Source organism: Parasteatoda tepidariorum, chromosome 10 (assembly GCF_982258835.1).
Source record: "Parasteatoda tepidariorum strain Cologne lab strain chromosome 10, Ptep-v5.0, whole genome shotgun sequence".
Taxonomy (NCBI): Eukaryota; Metazoa; Arthropoda; class Arachnida; order Araneae; family Theridiidae; genus Parasteatoda; species Parasteatoda tepidariorum.
In genome coordinates, this window is record NC_141764.1 from 56,962,145 (window position 1) to 56,982,252 (window position 20,108).

The 20,108-nt window shown below is 27.8% G+C and overlaps 1 long non-coding RNA gene across 4 annotated transcripts; it reads right to left on the reverse strand.

The window, feature by feature from the left end:
* Window positions 1-11,569: 11,569 nt before the first annotated feature.
* LOC147802948 (uncharacterized) lies at window positions 11,570-19,077 on the reverse strand. Of its 4 annotated transcripts, none has more exons than XR_015429882.1 (5): window positions 18,773-19,077; window positions 17,032-17,061; window positions 15,640-15,673; window positions 14,966-15,010; window positions 11,570-11,739 (listed from the first exon to the last, which is right to left on the reverse strand). It is a non-coding gene; the product is annotated as an uncharacterized LOC147802948 (long non-coding RNA). The 4 variants fall into 4 exon arrangements; XR_015429885.1 differs by lacking the exon at window positions 18,773-19,077 and adding an exon at window positions 18,362-18,744; XR_015429883.1 differs by lacking the exon at window positions 17,032-17,061.
* Window positions 19,078-20,108: the final 1,031 nt, after the last annotated feature.

Below are 20,108 nucleotides of genomic sequence, written 5' to 3' on the forward strand. Positions count from 1 at the left end.
ACCTACAACAACGTACCTTTGAGGCAACGCTCTAACCACTACACCACGACTCATGTACCTGACAAAGAAGATTTAAATTTAAATCATGTCTTTTTACGTTATTATGTTCGTTACATGACAAGTTGTAACAAATTTTTACTTTATTCAGTATTTTGGAAATTCTTTAATTTCATCTTAGTTTAGTTTCATAAGAATTAAAACTCATAGTTTCCTTGTCAGTTATTGACAATGAGCAGACTCAATATTATCAACAAACAAATATTTATCTCCAGTTTAAATAAACAAAAATAATTATAAGTATTTAAAAATAGAATACAAATTGTAATAAAAATCTACACTGTTCAGTTTATTCAAATTTAAGAGAGACGTAAAATAATATCCTTCTTGGGCACTCACATTCTTTTTTAGAAACATTTTTACCATTGAATTTACGTTTATAATCCCAAAAAATTAACGTAAACATAACTATGCAACAAAGCGTAACTTTTTCGTTAATAAAACGTTTTTAAAAATCGGTAAAAAAATGGGTAAAATGTACACGTTAATATAACGTATTTTTAGTACTCATTTTTAACGAAATATTTAAAGGGAAAATTGATAGCGTTAAAATACCGTCATTTTAACGCATACGTTTTAACGAATGAAGAAATGGTGAAAATCATCACGTGAAATTGACGTAATTTTAACGTTAAGTCCAAAACCTTATACCGAACGAACGTATTTTTAACGTTTATTTGCCCCTTCATGCTGCATGGGATATTAAATAAATTGACTAAGATGTACAAATCTTACTTAAAATATTTATTGAAAAAATGTGTGTAGATACAGAATGAAATATTTGCACTTCTTTATCGTTTATAAGGTATAAGCAGTCTTAATTTAAGTTAACCCCTAAAATACCCTTAATGAAAAAAAATATTGTTATTAAACAAAAGCTGATTTTAAAATTTCAAAATATATTTTAATTAAAATAAAAGTTAGATTGACTAAAAGCCGAAGTTTAAAATTAAAAATGTTCGAATTTTAAACTAAAAAGTAAACATAAGAATTGTAATAATTTCTTGAAATTTTCGTTCTCTGAAAGATTTCTCAGTTTAAAAATAAAAAGGGAATTTTATAAAGATATCTAGCTGAAATTATTGAAAGAAAATTTAAAAAATTTAAAAAAAAAGTTTGTTAAGAAATTCATTATACACTTAAAACAAAGTGTTAAAAATATTTTTTTTTTTTAAAAAAAAGAAACTTTTTTTAACAAATCAATATTTGCTTGTACTATTATGCGTAAATAATTACAGAATTATTAAGTTCGATCGTAATGTTCAAATTCTTAATGAAGAAGTAAACACAAGTTTTGTTATATTTTCTAAAAATGATCACGCAAATAACAAAAGATTTCTTAGTTTAAAAATAAAAAAATAAATAAAAGTGAAATTTATCAATATATTTACCTAACAGCATAGGAACAAAATTTAAAAAATAAGTTCGTTAAAAAATTATTTTTAATGCTTAAAACAAAGAGCTAAATAAATTTTAGAAAAAAAATGCTTCTTAAACACTATTTTTATTATTATTTCATATAAATAATTAAATTAAATTAAATAATGAACGAACGAAAAACAAAGTAAGGCAAAGTTTCTTAATTAAATTCTTAAAAATAAAAACAAAAGAATTGCGATATTCGGTAATATATTTAGCTAATTAACTAATAATATAAAACGAAAATTAAAAAAAAATAATGATTTTACTCTCTAATAAAACGAAGTAGTAATTGATAAAAAAAAAAAAAAGAAATAAATAAAATTCGCAAACTTTTCAAATTCTTTTGAACAAATAAAGTTTATTGACTTATGTCCAAAAAATAAGTTTTGTTTTAACTTTATTTCTAAAAATAAAAACAACTCAAGATTTATAAATTTAAAATCAGTAATAGAAGCCCATTAAATTATTAGAAGTTTTATCCGAAAGGTTTTTAATAAATTAAAAGAAAGTAAAAAAATAACCTAAAAAATTTATTTACTTTGTAATTTAATTCCTTATGGGTGCCTTAAATTAGATTTCCGATAATTTTCACATTTAAAAATATAAAAAAGTTTTGTCAGAAAATAAATAAAAAACTTACCTAATTAATGAAGAAACTTTTCTTTATAAATTCTTTTCAATAATAGATTGCGTTCAGAACAAGGTTACGACGGCGATCACGAAGTTAATCCCATTGAAAATAATCTACAAGAAACGATTTCAAATCGCGAAGGTGCGAAAACGAACATGTGATATAACGATATAAGGTCTCAAAAGTGGTTCTGATTCTACCGCTCATCAGTCAAGGCCGTCTCAACATAACGAAACAATATCGTCTTCCACAGCGCGAGTTGGCATCGGAACGTAAGAGAAAGTCCTTGCGTGTATCGCTATATCGTTATATCGTCTTCTTCACTCGACGGCTTAAATCAAATTTCTGATGCATCGCTTGGAATGAAAGTTGCTGTATCGGTTTGCCGATATAGGCGTTAAATCGATATGTCGCGATATATCGATTTATAGCCCAGTCCTAGTTACAATCGTACCCTGTTACAATTGACCCCTCTCTCCCCTACTGTTCAAGCTGAACCATCGTTTTGTTTAATAAAGTTTTATTTAGAAATACTGTCTGTGGTATTGTCGTTGTTTCGAATTCCGGATGGTACAATTGCACTATAAATAGTTCTGGACAAAATTACTGTGTAAAATATTTGCACTTCCATAATTATATGGTAATTACCACTGTAAGAATTAAGGTTCATTGGACTTTTTGTTCTATAATATGCTCCGTTAAAAATGGAAAATATTACTAGAACTATAAGTGCTGGTACTCTTTACTGTTATTTGATTTGGATTTTTTTATAGCGTATTAATATCAAATGCCAGTCATTATATCTCTAGTTCAACCAACTCTCTAATATGTCTCTACTTGTGTAGAATATAATTCAGGCCACTAGTCTAAATGCAAAACAGTCATATCCCAACCAGTAGTAAAAAATAAAAGAAAGTAAAAAAAAGATGCAAGATAGTCAACTGTATTTAAACGAAGAAGATGTAAATGAAGGCAATCGAGCCATGCCAGAAGTTTGAAAGTTGCAACTGAAGCCACACAAGGTGAGTCAGGAACAAATTGTGTTTTAGAGAAGATTATATTCCTATGATATTTCCCCCGAATTGGCGCAAAGTCCCTTCATAGAAGAAACACTTGTAAATCTTACCAATTTCTAATTTAGCTGACTGGAGTCCTAAGTTTCCAGGCAGTATTTGGGGAATCTAGCATCCGTTCTTGGAAAGGTAGGCAGCCCCTTCATTACCCACAATGCCACAGTGGGAGGTAAGCCACTGAAAGGTCACTTTATTATGGACATTCTCGAGCACAGTCCTACACCTCAGAATGGTCCTTTTATTTCAGGAAAGAGCTCGTACTGCAGAAATAGAGTCAGAAAATACAACTGCTCTTTCAAAAGATTCTCATCAACTAAAAAGTAGTTCAATTATAACACAAATAAACTGTAATTCTGCATCAAAATGAATCGTGAAACGGAACTGTTCACAAAAGAAGCATAATTTTAAGGAACTTTGTAAAAACTGTTGCAGATTCAGCGTTACCCAGAGTTCACCACGAGGAAGCTTGCTACGTTACACTTCACTTCCAACATGCTTATAGATATAACTATGCCATATCATCCCGATGAAACCAAAGATTTGTAGGAAATCCAGAAATGCGATAAGAGTCTTTAAAAATGCCATATATATATATATATATAAATATATATATATATATATATATATATATATATATATATATATATATATATATATATACTTTACTTAAATGTTAAAAAATATGGTAAATGCTTACTGTGTTTTTTTTAAAATTTATAAAGTAAAATATCAAGCAAATATGTAGGAAAAGTCCGAGAAGCTAAAACAATTTATTAACAAACTTTATAAACATATTATTAACAGCAAAATATAATACTTTAGGACAAATTTATAATTTCTTTGTTAATACTTATTTTTTAAATGTATTGAAATTTCGTTTAAGAGTTAAACTAAACATTAAAAAAACACTAAACTAATGACAGAATCAAAGCAATTAATAAACTTAAGCACTGATTTTTACCACTATGCCAGGAATCGCTTAATATAGTTTAAATTACTGGCTAAAAATATTACATTGGCCAAAATTGGAGGCAGTCAATCAACATAGGTAACGCCAATGGTCAAACAACCAAAATAAACAATTCACGCACAGTTATTAATTTCATATTCCGTGTGTAGCTAACTAACTGGAGGCTTAATGGTGCTATAAATATAAATTCTTCTATCAATAAAAAGCTTTGCGTGATTAGGTTCATTTTTCATTCGTAAAATAACAAATTTAGTTTGTTTAGTTTACAGTGTTATGAATAAGCATTGATTTTAGCAAAAACTATTATCTTTTTAAAGTTCAACTATACTGATTGTTTATTTTTAATGTTCAAATTTTTGTTGTTGTTGTTAAATCTGCACTTTTAATAAAACAAAAATTCATCGTCGGCAGTTTATTGATTCCTTAATGGTACTTTCAATATTTATGCCCAATAAATTTCTTTATTGGCATAACCATTATTTAAGTATTCATAAGAAATGTAACAGATTGAAAATCAATATCTATCACCGTTAATATAAAATATAATAATAGCGTTAGTAAATAATTTATTGAATGATGAATTCAATTTTGTTTTTCATTGAGAGTTATCTTATCGTCTTTTAAGGCATTTATAACCTAAATATTTTAAAATTTCTTTCGATATATTCTTCCACATTCAAAACAAATCGTCCAAATTATTGGTCTATTAAAAGTTTTTTCAAACACTTATACCTTATACTTATAGAAAACCGATATATTCGGAAATAGTTTTTATAGTTTTGAAAGTAATTTACTTTTTGGTTTACCAAATAACACTTATAATAGTTTCAATTGTAAAAACTACTTATTTTTTTAAAACAGCAAAAGAAAGCTCAATAAATACTGCTTTCACATAATTTCAGTAATAATCTAAGTTCTACATATGAAGTACTTGGAAACTTCTTTGTAAATTTTATTAACTTTTTGAAAAAGTAACAAATTTGTGAACACAAGCGACAAATATCGATGATATAGGAAAGATAAAACTGTATTTTCTGAAAATACAGAAACTATGAAGGAAAACACTCCATGCGAAAAAAAGGTATTCTTATATCGATGAAAGTTTGACATATCAAAGTTTTGCTAGAATCATCACCAATAAAATTGTTACAGCAATTTCGTATTTTGATATAAAAGGGATGAAGTTTGTTTTCCCTTGGGTAGCTTAAATATCAAAATCTTATTGCAATAAAAACAAAAGAGCTTTATGTTTCGATATTAAAGATGAAGTCTTTACATCGATTGTTAAATTATATTGCAATGAATGTTTTTTTACTGGTTTATATTTAAGAAGCAATTTTAGCTTTTGAGTCAATAAGTGGATTGATATTGTTTTTACACTTAATTCTTTCGAATTAATAGTTTTATCATAAAGGTTTTGCTTACATTGTTACATTTTATAAGTAATTGAAAAAAGTTGTTAATTCCACCATTTTCAGCAAACAGATTTATGAAATTTTCTGTTATTATACTCACTTTTCTTAAATCTTTGAAAACCGTCTATTAATAACGCATTTTTTTCATCAAAGCAATGCATTTTTATTGTCTTGAAAATAGTTTTACTTGGTTCGAAATATTATGCAAATCAGTTAAATTTTGTATACTGGGATATAGTTACCGAATGAAAATATGTGTAAACATAGACACGTAAGCAATCAAAAATAAAACCCATAAAAACTTTTCAACAAAGTCAATTGTTGAACAAAATATGTGTTTAAATCTGTGATAAAATATTCAATAACCCAAATTTAAATAAGCTGTAAACAGAGTAAATGTCTCTAAAATGGCTGAAATATTTCTGATAATTCCAAAAATTTTTTTCTCAACATCTCGTTGTGATTCAGGGAGGTCATAGTGGTGAGAGCTCAACATCTTTGAGACAAAAGGGCCAGAATTACGCAACAGCCACTCTCTTTTTTTCACAAACTAGCTGGTACCAGCTGAACTAAAATTGGATGATTTTCAAACCACCACTGGTAATCAATTTCTAGGCTCCAGATAATAACAACTCAGAGTTTTAACTATGTTGCCATGTAACTTCAAAAACGTGCAATTTGAAAATACTTGTGATGAATTGCAAAATTGTAGACACTCTAAGCCCGCTATTATATCAAGCAATAGGATTAGAAAGTTGCTAGTGTCTTAATGGCCTTTAAGAAAAATATTTGAGTGGAGTAAAGTAAGTTTTTTATTTTATTTTATCACTGACGCTGAAGGAGATCGAGTCAGATTTTACGACTATTAAGGTTCAACTCCGTAACTTTGTAATTTTGAGCCCATTCCGGACCATAAAGGAACTCCCGAATCAAGCAGCAGAACAAATTAGCCTTGGCCGAAGACTTTTTGATGCATTTTACCAAGAATTTTCATTACATGGAGAAAAAAAAAAACTACGAAGATTAGCCCGATGGCAAGGCGATTTTTATCCATGATCCCTCTACCACTGACGATATTTTATGTAGACTTTCTGATCAGTGAGAGTGCGAGAAGAATTTGTATCAACTAGCTACGTTGGGATTTGAACTTGGATCACCACACTGAAAGGCGAATGCTCTATCACCTGATACACAATCACTCAAAATAAGAGTTAAGCGTTTTTCTATCAATCTTTAAGACCCATTAAAAATTAATAATAGGATTTTTATGTATTTAAAAAAATTAAACGATATTTTGAGAAGAAAGAAAGTTAAGAAAAAAATTAAGAAAAATACAGAATGTTATTTGACTAAAATATTTTGTTTCTGGAAAAGTTCTGTCTCTTTAAAATTCGTAGTCAATCTTGCAAAGTAATTGAATGTAAGAAATAAAATTTATTAACATCAAGTACGTTTTTTCCCTCTTTCCTTCTCTTATTATTGATCATAAATATTTTAATTCACCATCATCCAATGGAACAAATTAAAAATGTTTTTACAAAAATTAATAAATGATTTTAAAAACGAAATTTCTAATACAGCTTATTGTTAGTCTCTTTTAAGCATGTTAAGACTTATTTTATTCTTTCAGTTCCTTTTCATAGCAATAAAAGCATTAAAAATTTTCAGATTATTATTAAGTTTTAATTTTTATAATTAATAATCTTTTAATTACTTTCAAACAATTTTGATTTAGTTTAACTTGTATCTCAATTAAATCCAAATTGTTTTAAATTTATTTATCGATTATATTTTCTTTTATTTCGTGAGAAATATATGGCAAAAACAGAATAAAAGAGGGAAATACCACTTATAGTTTTTTTTTAGTTTAAATCGATCAAAACCTGCCAGAAAAATATTGTTTGCTGAAAATAAAGTAACATGACCTCATTTGAAACTTTGAAAAGTAACTTACAGGAATATCTTTCATACGTCGTATTTTTATTTAGAAATATTATCAGAAATTTCAAAACATATTTAATTTTAGCTCACATTGTTTTCATTTCAGTTGAATGCTTGATTTCATAAATGATTTTCTTTAATCTTTTTTATCAAATTTAAATTTTTTTCAATAGTTATCCAAATGGGCATTTGCATTTTTTGCAGGGAAATGTTTAATGTAGTCTCTATTGTAACTATACTAAATTGTCTAGCCATTCCTATTAAAATTTAATATGTAAGCTAAATTCTTTTAAAAAATACATCTGCGCTTTGAAAAAGTTGAGTAATATGTTTCACTTACATATTTTGATTTTTATGTAACTTTAATTAGCTAGTGTGTTTCAATTTAATAAATTAATGCTGTCTACACTATTTTTTTAAATTTTTTTTACAACCGTCGTTGAAGAGCCAACCCAATTTTTGGGTTTACGACTACTAATGTTTAACTCCGTAGCCTTGTAATTTTGAACCCAATTCAGAAGACAAGGGAACTCTTGGATCAAGTAGTGGGAGAAATTTGCCTTCGTGGAGGCAAATTTGATGGAACTATCCCGCATTTGCTTTGCATGGAGAGGAAAACCCTGAGAATCTCCCACGTTTAGCCTGACGGCAAGGGGATTCTACCACTGAGGATATTTCACGTCAGCACTGTGGTCGGTGCAAGCCGGATGGGGAATACATATCGACCAGTCATCACCAGGATCGAACCCCGGTTCACCTCATTGAAAGGCGAAAGGGTATAGATACCCTGAGCCATCGCGGCTCCTACAATATTATTTAAAGCATTTTCTTTTTAAATTTAATGCTTATTTTGTTTTCAGAGAAAGAGTTTGTCTTAAAACTTCATTAGGTATGAATCAAAGCGCATATTTTTACGAAAGCAATCATTTTAATTTGGGAATGTTTCAAAATTCTCAAATATCAACTTATTAAATTGATTACCGAATGGAATATACTTATAAAAATTTTAGACATATTTCGTACTTATATATCCGCGCCCATATCTTTCAAAGTTATGTCATTTAAATAAATTTCAACGTAAGCTTTAAGGATGCTCTAGTACAATGGCATCTAATTTTTTGGAAATAGTCATCAGCGAAAATTATTCTTTTATTATTTATTCTTTATTCCTTCAAAAATATAAGGCTCAATATTCTAAGATTCCAAATTCAGTTGAAAACAATTAAAATGGTTTAAACAAATTACATTACTTATGTGAGTTGATAATGTGCGGAAAGAAACATGACCTAACATGTCCCGTGGCATAAAACATGGTTTTGTCCAGAACCTACTAATGTTTTTTAAGCTATTAAAATACCATATGTACGTAATATATTAAATATCAGTACTAAATTAATTTATTTGTACCACTTCTCAAACAACATATGCTTTTGTAAAAGATCAATGATAAATAATGTTACATTTTTTTATTAATTTAATTATTTTAATTAAGTTGAACAAAAGCAAACTCAAATCAGTGAACAAAACTTTAGGTATGTTTTACGTTTCAGATTCACTTGGGAGATGTTGAAGCCATATTTAAATTTTTTTTAAAGATCTTTAAATCACGATCCATTAAATATAAATACAAATTACTCTATAAAATTAAAAAAATTCATTTGAATGGATTAACTTTGAAAATTATTTAAACTATTTCAGAGTGTTTCAAACAGTGTTTCAAACTGCGTTACACATTGTTAAATGCATTGGAATACGAATAGCTATCTGAATTTTCGCAAGTTATGAGCAGAACATTTCTTAAAAATGTAAAGCCAATAATAAAAGAGATTTCCTTTGTATGTTAAAAATATAAAAGCAATTAGTCTAATCTCATTGTTTCGTTTCAAGACAGTTGAAAAAAATTCAGGCGCAAATTGGCGGAAAAAATATATAGTCAGCGTCTAAACCTAATTTATTGCAGTCGTGATTCGCCTGATCCTTTTGTAGTTGTTGGATTACGTTAACTCAATTACTTCAACGCAAAAAGAAGTTGTGCTTCTATCGCTGAAATAGTATTATTAGTAATAATAACCCTTCTTCTACTTTCTATCTTTCGAACCATAAATAGCACATAAGCTCTTACTTTGTTGCAACATGTTTCTGATAATGCTAAACTGGTGCATAAAAATATAAATGCTAGTAATATTTAGCTAAAATGTTTCAGGTAAAAATGTATTTCTTTATAAGAATTGTAACTGTGTTTTCTTAGTACAGGTATCTAAAATTTATCGTTTGTTTAAATAATCCCTAATATTTACTCATTTCATTTTATTTACTTATTACATTTTATTTACATTTATGTTAATACGGTTATGTTAAATGTTGCGTTTTGCTGGTATAACATTTTTTTTTAATCCCACGATTATTATTTATTTTTTGGAAATTCTTATTCCGATACTTATAGTTCATTTCTTTAAAAAATATTTAGCAAGCATTACATTTTTGTCCTAGGTAAACAAATAATGTAAGAACAATTTCTAATCTATAACTTGAAATTAAAATTTTCAATCCTTAAATTTCTAATAAAATTCCAAAAATAAATTATCATCTAAAAATAAGAAGGAATCTTAGTTTGTATTACATTATGCCCATAGATAATAGTCAAATTAAAATGGAATTTAAACTTATTATCTATGGACTGCATTATTTTAACATATAAGTATTTGTAAAAGCATAGCAAATTTGAATCAACTTCAAAGTCAATTTGACCTGTATAATCAAGCAATGCATATTTACTCACACTTGATTACTCCTGAAAGTTCAATTTAAACAATAATTTATTTCCCCTTTGTTTCAGTAAAAGAGAAGAAAATTTTTCTTAAATTCCCTGTTCACATTTAACCTCTTTCTTCCGAAAAAAATTACTGGGAAATTTCAATCAGGCACCAATATTGATGCAATGATTTATAAATTTTAGCATATTAAATAGAAATGGCAAAGCTATTCAAAGAAACTGTGAAAATCATTCCTATATCTAGCAAGCACAGCAGGAAGTTCTATAAAACTCAGAACCATCCCAGCAAAAACAAATCTGTAGGTCCAGCTCCACAAAACTGCTGTTTGCCACCAGCTAAAGCGACGGGTCTGTGCTGGCAAAAGTCACTTTCAACTGTACTAAAGTGAATAGCTGGCCTTCTGTCGAGCCAACAATACCGGCCTATCGATGGCCGGTAGTACCTAACCCAGCAGTTACTGTCTGAAACGCGCTGGGTGAGTGATTGCCCGACATTTTCCAGTAGAGGGTAATCAATGAATCAATAATTGAGGGCCAGCAATTTATATACACCCAGCAGCATCCCTTTAGTTTATAGAGGTTTACGAGAGGTCATTGACCTAGTTACAGGAGTAATTAAAACCCACAAACCTAATTTTTATTTAATTCAATTAGCTAAATAAATATCTAGCTATCTAATACATTTCTGAATAAATTATTAATATATGAACTAAGAAAATATTTCTAGGTTAATTTTTTCATTTAAATTGTTTTATGCAAAGAATATTTTTTACACAGTTCAACCCCTTAGTCCTAAAGATTTGCTGTGCACAATCTATGCTTCCACTTATCAATACATTTTTAAACTAGGTAAACATATGTAATAATCTTTTCTTTACAGTGATATTCTACTTAAAAGCAGAATAATAAAACTGCTGTCCAGAATTATGAAAATTCTGTATCTCACAAGTAATTTTTCAAGTTTTAACTTGAAGTTAATATATATGTCTATAATAGCTTGTAGTCAGTATATATATGTTTTAAAATAAAAGCTGTGTTCTTAAGGAATCTAGTGATACTATTGTACCCTATACAAAAATAAATACAACCTACAGCCGATAATATTAAGAGGCTGTCCAGAGATGATCATTTAGTGCGATACTGATCATGAATTCATGTTTTACTGATTATATTTAGTCTTGCAGCAAATTTAACAAAAAATAGGTGTATTGGACAAAAATGTACAAATGTAGCCAGTCATGTAATGAATTGAATGTACCCTGAAATTAGTTAAATGAATAATCAACATTGTCTCTTGCAAACATTTTATTATACAAAGACATATAAATACAAAGACATAACCTTAATCAATACAAATATTACACAAATTTCAATTTAATTTTAAAAATAATAAAAACAACAGAGAAATCATATCTTTGTCTACATAGAATCACTTGGAATAGCACAGAAGAGTTCTCCTGAAAGAGAGGATAATAAAATAAAAATTATGCAAATCGTATATTTTAAAAACATAAGTATTTTTGTGAAAATGAGCTTTTAAAACTAAAATTTCTATCGAAAAGTTTTTGCTTTTATCATTTCATTGATAAATTTTGACTCATCAAATTAGTCTTCAAATTAGTAACACCATGCAAAACATACACCTGTCTTATAATTTAGAAAGATTTTGAACATAAAATTCCTTTCTGAATGAAATTATTGAATATTGACTCACGAACCCATTAAGATTGACAACTAGTACATGAAAATCTAACTGTTAAATGAAAAGTTATTCAGGGTGTTTAATTTTGTGCTCACCTTTTCTCAGAAAATATTTAATTTTAAAAAACATGCAGTTTTTTCTTCATTAATTTTATGGTGCTCAATTTTATTGCATTTAATATTTAAAACAATTATGATATTCTAATGTAAATTATTGTTTCAAGGAAAGGTATAGAAGAAAAATTACTTTTAAATATATATTACTTACATGCACGAATGTATCAATAGTATTTCTTTTTCGCTTTACTTTTATGATTAAATTTTTAATTGTATACCCTTGACAAAAAAAAAGGTTTTTAAAGGGCTTTTAATTAACACCGTAAATAGTTAACAAAATGTGTACTATTATGTAACAGCTGAATTCGATTCTTAACGACTGTAAAATTACCATCCTATACCTACTATTTTACATGTATATTTCAAAAAGTAGTTCTCACCCATTATCAAAATGAGAAAAATTTGTAGCTTACAAAGAAAAAAAACATGCTAATAGAAAATCATTGTGCAATAGAAAACATTGTGCAATAGAAAAAAATATTGTTAAACTTGAAGGCTTTTTCCATAATTTAAACTATTAACTAATAAACGATTAATTAAAAATAAATATTGAAAGGTACATATTTTTAAAAAAAATATTCATTTCAAATTTTTTAAAAAATCTTTTAATAAACTTATTGATACTAAAAAAATCTTTTAAAAATTTAACCAGTTGAGAATTAACAAAGTAAATATTTGTAATGGTATCTGAATCAAACTTATTAACACGAATAATTTTAAAAGTGTGTAATCATCATTTACACATTAAATTTTTTAAAAGGAATATTATCAGACAGTGTCGTCAAAGGGCAGTGAGGACGGTTGGCCCTTCTCGAGGAGGTACACTGCATTTTTATTTGATACAGAAAAATTAGTTGTCATTTTCTGTAGATTAGAATAGCAGGAGTTGCACATTAACCACTTTCAACATATACTTTTCGAATTCTAGCAAATAAACTCTGTAATAGGATACACACATTATGGGCCACAAATAAAAAGAAACAAAACTTATTTAAATCTAATGAATAATTCAGAGAAAAATTAGACTGAAAACATTTAAACCTGTTTGATTGCCCAAGGACAGGAGCGTTACAATGGGCGTTTCCTTATTATAGACTTTTTTCCCTTTTTTTTTTTAAATTGCAGGCATTGGGGGGGTTGTCCCATTGGCCACAGGAATGCCAGAACTACTACTTTCTTCTCGTTACCCAGTGGGCACCTGTGGTGAAGCAGGGTCGCCCACGTCACACAACCACAACCCGTTTATAGGGCGGAAAGTTAAAAAGAATCTTTAAAAACTTCAACATTTCAATATGCAATTAAACTGGTTCTGATGTTTTTCATCTCGTTTAACTCATAAAATCGTAAGATTTCTATAATCTTTTTGCTTCTGTCGCACTTAAATGTTAGTTTAGAGATTCCTAATGTGTTTACATTTTAAACTTCTGTTTCAAGAAAACTTTTTTGTTTTTAAAAAGGTAGGTGTATATATTTTTGCCAAATAAAAATATTTTGTACTATTGAAGAATAGATAAATAAGTGAAATGTAGGTGTTATTAACATTATTTCTTAGTTACCATAAATTAAATTTACTTACACATTTTATTAAGAATTTTTTAACTTTTACGGGGCATTTTATTTGCTTGGACTAAAAAATTGTTCTTATCGCAAAAATTTTTTCTACCAAATAATGTCTTAGAAGGCATTCAATATTGTACAGGTTAGTTTCAAGATGCTTCAAATCAGTACTTTGTCGTTACTTTTTTTTTTCTCTTTAACCTACACGTTTTTAAGCTATGTTAACAAGGTAGGTTTTTAAATATGATTGTGTTTTCACAATCAAAATCTTACTGTACTTAATAAAATTTTTAAAAAAATATTTTATATACATCAATAAAATTTATAAATATAACACTTTTTTTCATTGAATAGGGAAGTGAACGATTAAAATGAAAATTAATAACCATTATTAAAATATAAAACTACGTACAGTGACCAATCACTTCTGCGCCACCTCTTTTATGTGCCTTTTGCATATATACAAAGGTTTTCAAAGGCCCTTGATCATTATATAGGAAAATAATAATAATTATAATTCTTTATGCATCATTCAGAAAATAAATATTTCAATTCAGCACACAATTTTTTTTTAAAAGTCTAAAATTTTGATTTTATTTTTTGTTTAAATAGAAAAAAATAATCCCATTTTTTAGAAAAAGTTTTCAGTTTAAAGCAAATAAACAATCTTCGTTACAGATAAAAGGAAATAAGTTACTGGATCTAGTAATACAGTTCATTTTTCTTTCCTATGGGATTTTTTTCACCTTTATTGTTTCTAGGAAGACATTTTTTATATGAATTTGAATAAGGTGTCTTATCTATCACACCACCCACATTGAAACCACCATATATACCACCCATATGCTTTCAAAATTTATCTAGCAGTGTCTTTCCCACCACCAATTAAAACGTTAGTTTTTGGTCAAGGAATGTAAAGCTATAGCGATTACTATTACTCAGTTTACACGAAAACAGAGATGACAAAAACATTACTCGAAATCATTAAAAACAATTAGAAGGTTTAGCCGCTATTCACGACTATTTGTAGTTTTATTCAGCTATTGAAACTTTTCTATCTAGCTTTTCTTATTTGTATGAACTTACTGTTTTTAAAATCTTATGGACTTTTTCTCTTGGTCCCAAAGACTGAAGCATAATGAGAATTCACTGTATTTTATAAATGAATTCGCTTAATACATTAAAATGTCCCTAATCCTTCTTTAAAATCATAATTCAAATAATAATAATTAAAATAATACTTCTCAAAATAATAAATTATTTATGCACATCAAAGATTCTGCAGATGATAAAAGTAATAAAACTTACAGAAATTCATGGTGGACTGGCACAGGTTTACCAACATTTGAAGAGCTAAAAGGGAAAAAAAAAGGGTCTTATTTTTATGTAAATATTAACTTGAGATATACAGTAAAAAATTTTTTCAGTAAACTTTTAGCAGAAATTTAAAAAACATTATACAACGGACACCCAGAAAGATTAAGTAAAAATTAGAATAATATTTTTTAGAAATTTGAATGAGAAAAATAACTTGCAGGCTACGAAATTTTATTAACAGAATCGTCATCAATAAAAGAACAAAATTTTCTAAGGTTGCCTCTAGGATCACAAAATATAAGGTCAGCGTTTAAAATCTTCCAAAGAGTTAATTGAAATTTATTTTTTTATTTCCACTTAAAGATTCTCCACAAAAAATTATTGTAAATTTAGCTTTCGCTGAATCTGAAGCTTTTCTTATGTGCATGAACTTACTGTTTTTAAAATCTTATACACTTTTTCTCTTGGTCCCAAAAACTGATGCATAAGGGAGAATTCACTGCACTTTATAAATAAATTTGCTTTATACATTAAAATGTCCCTGATTCTTCTTTAAAATCATAATTCAAGTAATAATAATTAAAATACTACTTCTCAAAGTACCTAATATTAAATTAATTATGTACATCCAAGATTCTGCATATGATAAAAGTTAAAAAACTTACTGAAATTCATGGTGGACTGGCACAGGTTGAAAAGCTAAAAGGAAAAAAAAGGTCATATTTTTATGTAAATATTACCTTGTATACAGTAAAAATATTTTACGGTAAACTCTTAGCAGAAATTTAAAAAGTATTACCCAATGGACACCCAGAAAGATTAAATAAAAATTAAAATATTTTTTAGAAATTAGAATGAGAAAAATAACTTGTAGGCCAGGAAATTTAGAATGAGAAAAATAACTTTTCGACCAGGAAATTTTATTAACAGAATTGTCAACAATAAAAAAAAACACAAAATATAAGGTTAGCATTGAAAATCTTCCTAAGAGTTAATTGAAATTTATTTTTTTACTCCCACTAATAGATTCTCGGCAAAAAATTATTGTAAATTTAGCTTTTGCTGAATCTGAAGCTTTTCTTATTAGCATGAACTTACTGTTTTTTAAATCTTATACACTTTTTCTCTTGGTCCCAAAGACTGGTGCATAAGTGAGAATTCACTGTACTTTATAAATGAATTCGCTTAATACATTAAAATGTCCTTAATCCTTCTTTAAAATCATAATTCAAATAATAATAATTAAAATATTACTTCTCAAAATAATATTAAATTATTTATGCACATCAAAGATTCTGCAGATGATGAAAAAAAAATAAGTTAATTGATAAATCATTTTAACTATTAATAAATTTAAAAATTTGTAGCAGGGGAATTTGTTGGTAATAGTTGCTTTTCTCAATTTAATTTATGTAAAATAGAAAAGTTTCACATAAAAGTCATTTTTGAAATTTAATTTATTTTGAAAAAAACTTTTCAAATTGATTATAATCAAATTTTTGTCGTTTCCATATGGTTCGCCCCCTAGTACAATAATTTAAAATATGTGCGTTTAAACCCTCACTTTGCTGTGGTCAGACTGACAGGCAAACAACAACTATTTTGCGCAAGCCAAAACAGATTATGAAAATAAAATAAGAAAATTATCAATAAAAAAAAGCGGCTAGATTTTTTCGTTAAGCCGTGTTTCAAACTACTCGTAAATTTACGTTTAAATTAGTGTTCAATGGAATCTAATATTAAAGCATATTGTGTCTAATAAACTATTATTAATAATTATATTAGTCTAGCACTTCCATACAAAGCTCAATATAAGGATTTGATATTTAGTTTAAGAAAAAAAAATTCCTTTAAGTGATAAGATGTAAGTTGTCAATGGAATAAGAGTTGAATTTGGAGCACTTCAGCTACTTGGAAAGTGAAGTTGATGAGAACAGAGACGCAGTACTTCACTCAGTAGGAAAATAGTAGAAATTTCAATTGCAAGTTACCATTGTTACAAACATGAAAGCGAGATAATTCAATAAATAATAAATACATTAAGTAATAAAACTTACAGAAATTCATGGAGGACTGGCACAGGTTTTCTAACATTTAAAGAGGTAAAAGAAAAAAAAAGGTCTTACTTTCATGTGAATATTAACTTGAGATATACAGTAAAAAAAATTTCGCTTAACTTTCAGCAAAAATTTAAAAAGCATTACACAACGGGCACTCAAAACGTTTGAATGAAAATTAGAATAATATTTTTCAGAAATTAGAATGAGAAAAATAACTTGCAGGTCAGGAAATTTTCTTAACAGAATTGTCAACAATAAAACAACAAAATTTTCTAAGTTCGGCTCTAGGATCACAAAATATAAGGTTAGCATTGAAAATCTTTCAAGGAGTTAATTGAAAAACTTTTATTTCCACTGAAAGATTCTCTGCAAAAAATTATTATAAATTTAGCTTTCAGTGATTTGGAAGCAGTTATAACTTGTTTTCTCAATAGAATACAAGTTAAATTTGAAGCACCTCGGCTACTTCGAAAGTGGTCAAACATCCTTTTAAGAAGTTGTACTTGTAAATAAAATGGTATTATATTCTGTCTATAGCGGTCAGGAAATGATTGTAATTTAAATTGTCAACAAGTACAGAGCTCCTGTAGATTTTAGTACTCTAACTAGTCGAAAAGTAGAAATTTTGATCGCATGTTACCAATACGAGTGCGAGTTCATTAAATTAATAATAAACACAGCAAGAAATAAGAAAACCTATAGAAATTCATGGAGAGCGCTAACAGGTTTTCTAACATTTTTAAAACTAATAGAAAAAGAGTTGTTTGTTATTTTTATTGAGTATGAATTTTGTTTTCATATTGTGTTGAACTTTTATATATTTTTGTAATCCCTATAAAAATCGGGCATTATTTTATATGAATATTAACTTGAAATTCACAATAAAAACATTATTCACTTAACTCTTAACAAAAATTATGAAGTAACTTAACATTGATTTCAAAATATAAAAGAATTTTGTAATATTTTTTTTTTGTATAAGTGGGGTTAGCCAATATACAATTAAGTATGAGCAACTGCGTGCTAAAAAACTTTCCATAATCTATATTTTTTTAGGTTGTTTAAGAATTCACAGCACGATTCTTCGCAATTATTTATATTAACATGTACAAATAAATTTTTCATCTTAATTTAAACTATTTAGTATAAATTATTAAACCTTTACCTATTTTTACACTTGAATTTAGCTCAAAAATTTCATTAAAATGAAATACATATAACAGAAACAATTTTTAATATTACTAACAGCAATTAGTTAACTAAAATCTAAATATTATTTAACATAAAGAAATAAGTTTTAATGAAAATTCTTGATTATTATACAAACCTATTTTCATAATATACTTAGATAAACCTGATTTATATCATATGCTACAACATATTATGAATTGCACTTAAAGAGTCATCATACAACAGAATTTATATTTGTTTTTGGCGTGCTACTGCTCGATTGTCGCTAAAAATTTGGCGGCGATCTTGGTGTTGATAAAACATTTGTCTGTACATTTTCATTGAATTAAATTTAATATTTTTTATTATTCTATCTTAGAAAGGTGTTAATTATGATGTATTAATTGAATAAAGATGATTGCCAATCTAAAACATAGCGCCAAAACAGCACTTCAAACGCGGTTCTTTGTAAACCGAAATCTGCACGTCGTAAACATATTTGAACAATAGTAAATCAAAAATGACTAAAATAATAACTTCAATGTAATAGAAAAAAATAAAACCTTACCTTTTTTGAAAATTATAAGAATCCAACGTGCTTCTTTTTCTAAACAATAAATTCACAGTTACAGTTACTCGCTCGACCGCTTCACTGGCGGCAGCAGACAACTTTAACTTGGTGGCCCATTGGGTAGATTCAGACTGACGGGATGCGGCTGTTTGTAATGTACAGGCCCAACACTTCCTACAATGTTGGCAAAAGTTCATAGGGTGGCCCAGCAATCAACCCAGCTGACAGTAATTTGCACCTTCACTTTTCAATCAGTACCGTCAGTAATTTCGAAGATGGCCAGAACTTATGTTTTTGCTGGGATAGTTCTGTAAGCAAATTGTTATAATTCCATGGATCTATTTTTCTCTTTAGCAACAAATAACTGAAAATTGAAGAGTCAAGCAAAACAGCAGTCATATTCAAGGACACACAAAAATGAACAAAATTACTTGATTCTGAAAGAAAATTCCTTTTCTAAGTGAAAAACGATAAGTCGAAAAAATTGTGATTGTAAAAGAATGGAAGGATAAAGATCAACAATTCATAAAAATTAACAGTTCAATGCACTTTAAGTTAATTATGTTTAAATATTTACTCTGATTAAACAATACTTCATTTAAGCTTAATTTCTTAGGTTTTTATGCAGTTTGTGAGTTTATGATAGAATAAAGGATCGAAAACTTTCGTGTCTCAAAACATTGAAATAGGATTATTTTTTCAAAATTGCTTTAAAATATGTAAAATGTGACTGAAATAATTTGAAAAACCCAAGTATTCAAAACTTAAGCAGCTTCTACTAATTTTTAATCAAAATTCAGTCTCTGAAGTAATTTTGGAAGAAGAAATGTGTGAGAGAGTTAATTATTGGCCGAAGGCAGATAAATAAAAACCTCTGGAATTATGGTAGGATGCTCTAATTACATTAACTGTACACCCCAGTCACGAAACAGTTAGGGAGCTCTAGATAATGGTCTTCGTAATAACAAATCATGACATATATTTCATTCACTTAAAAGTTTTTACGATATAGAGAATAATTGAAAAGGGACAACAAAATTTCTGATCTCCTGACTATTGGAACCATATTTTCCAAATTTCATCATTTTGCAACATTTAAATATGTCTTGATGTGTCATTGCGGTAATTAATATATAATGCTTCCTAACTCATTCTGCATGAGGTGCGTAAATATCTACCATATTTATGTACCTCATGCAGGAAGAGCATCATACGACGAATAAAAGTTCAAATTTTGTAGACAGGCAATGAACATATTTCTCTTACTGAATGATATTTTTAATATTAGATTCGGCCAGAACTTTACGATTTAGCTTGAAATGTGCGCCTTGTG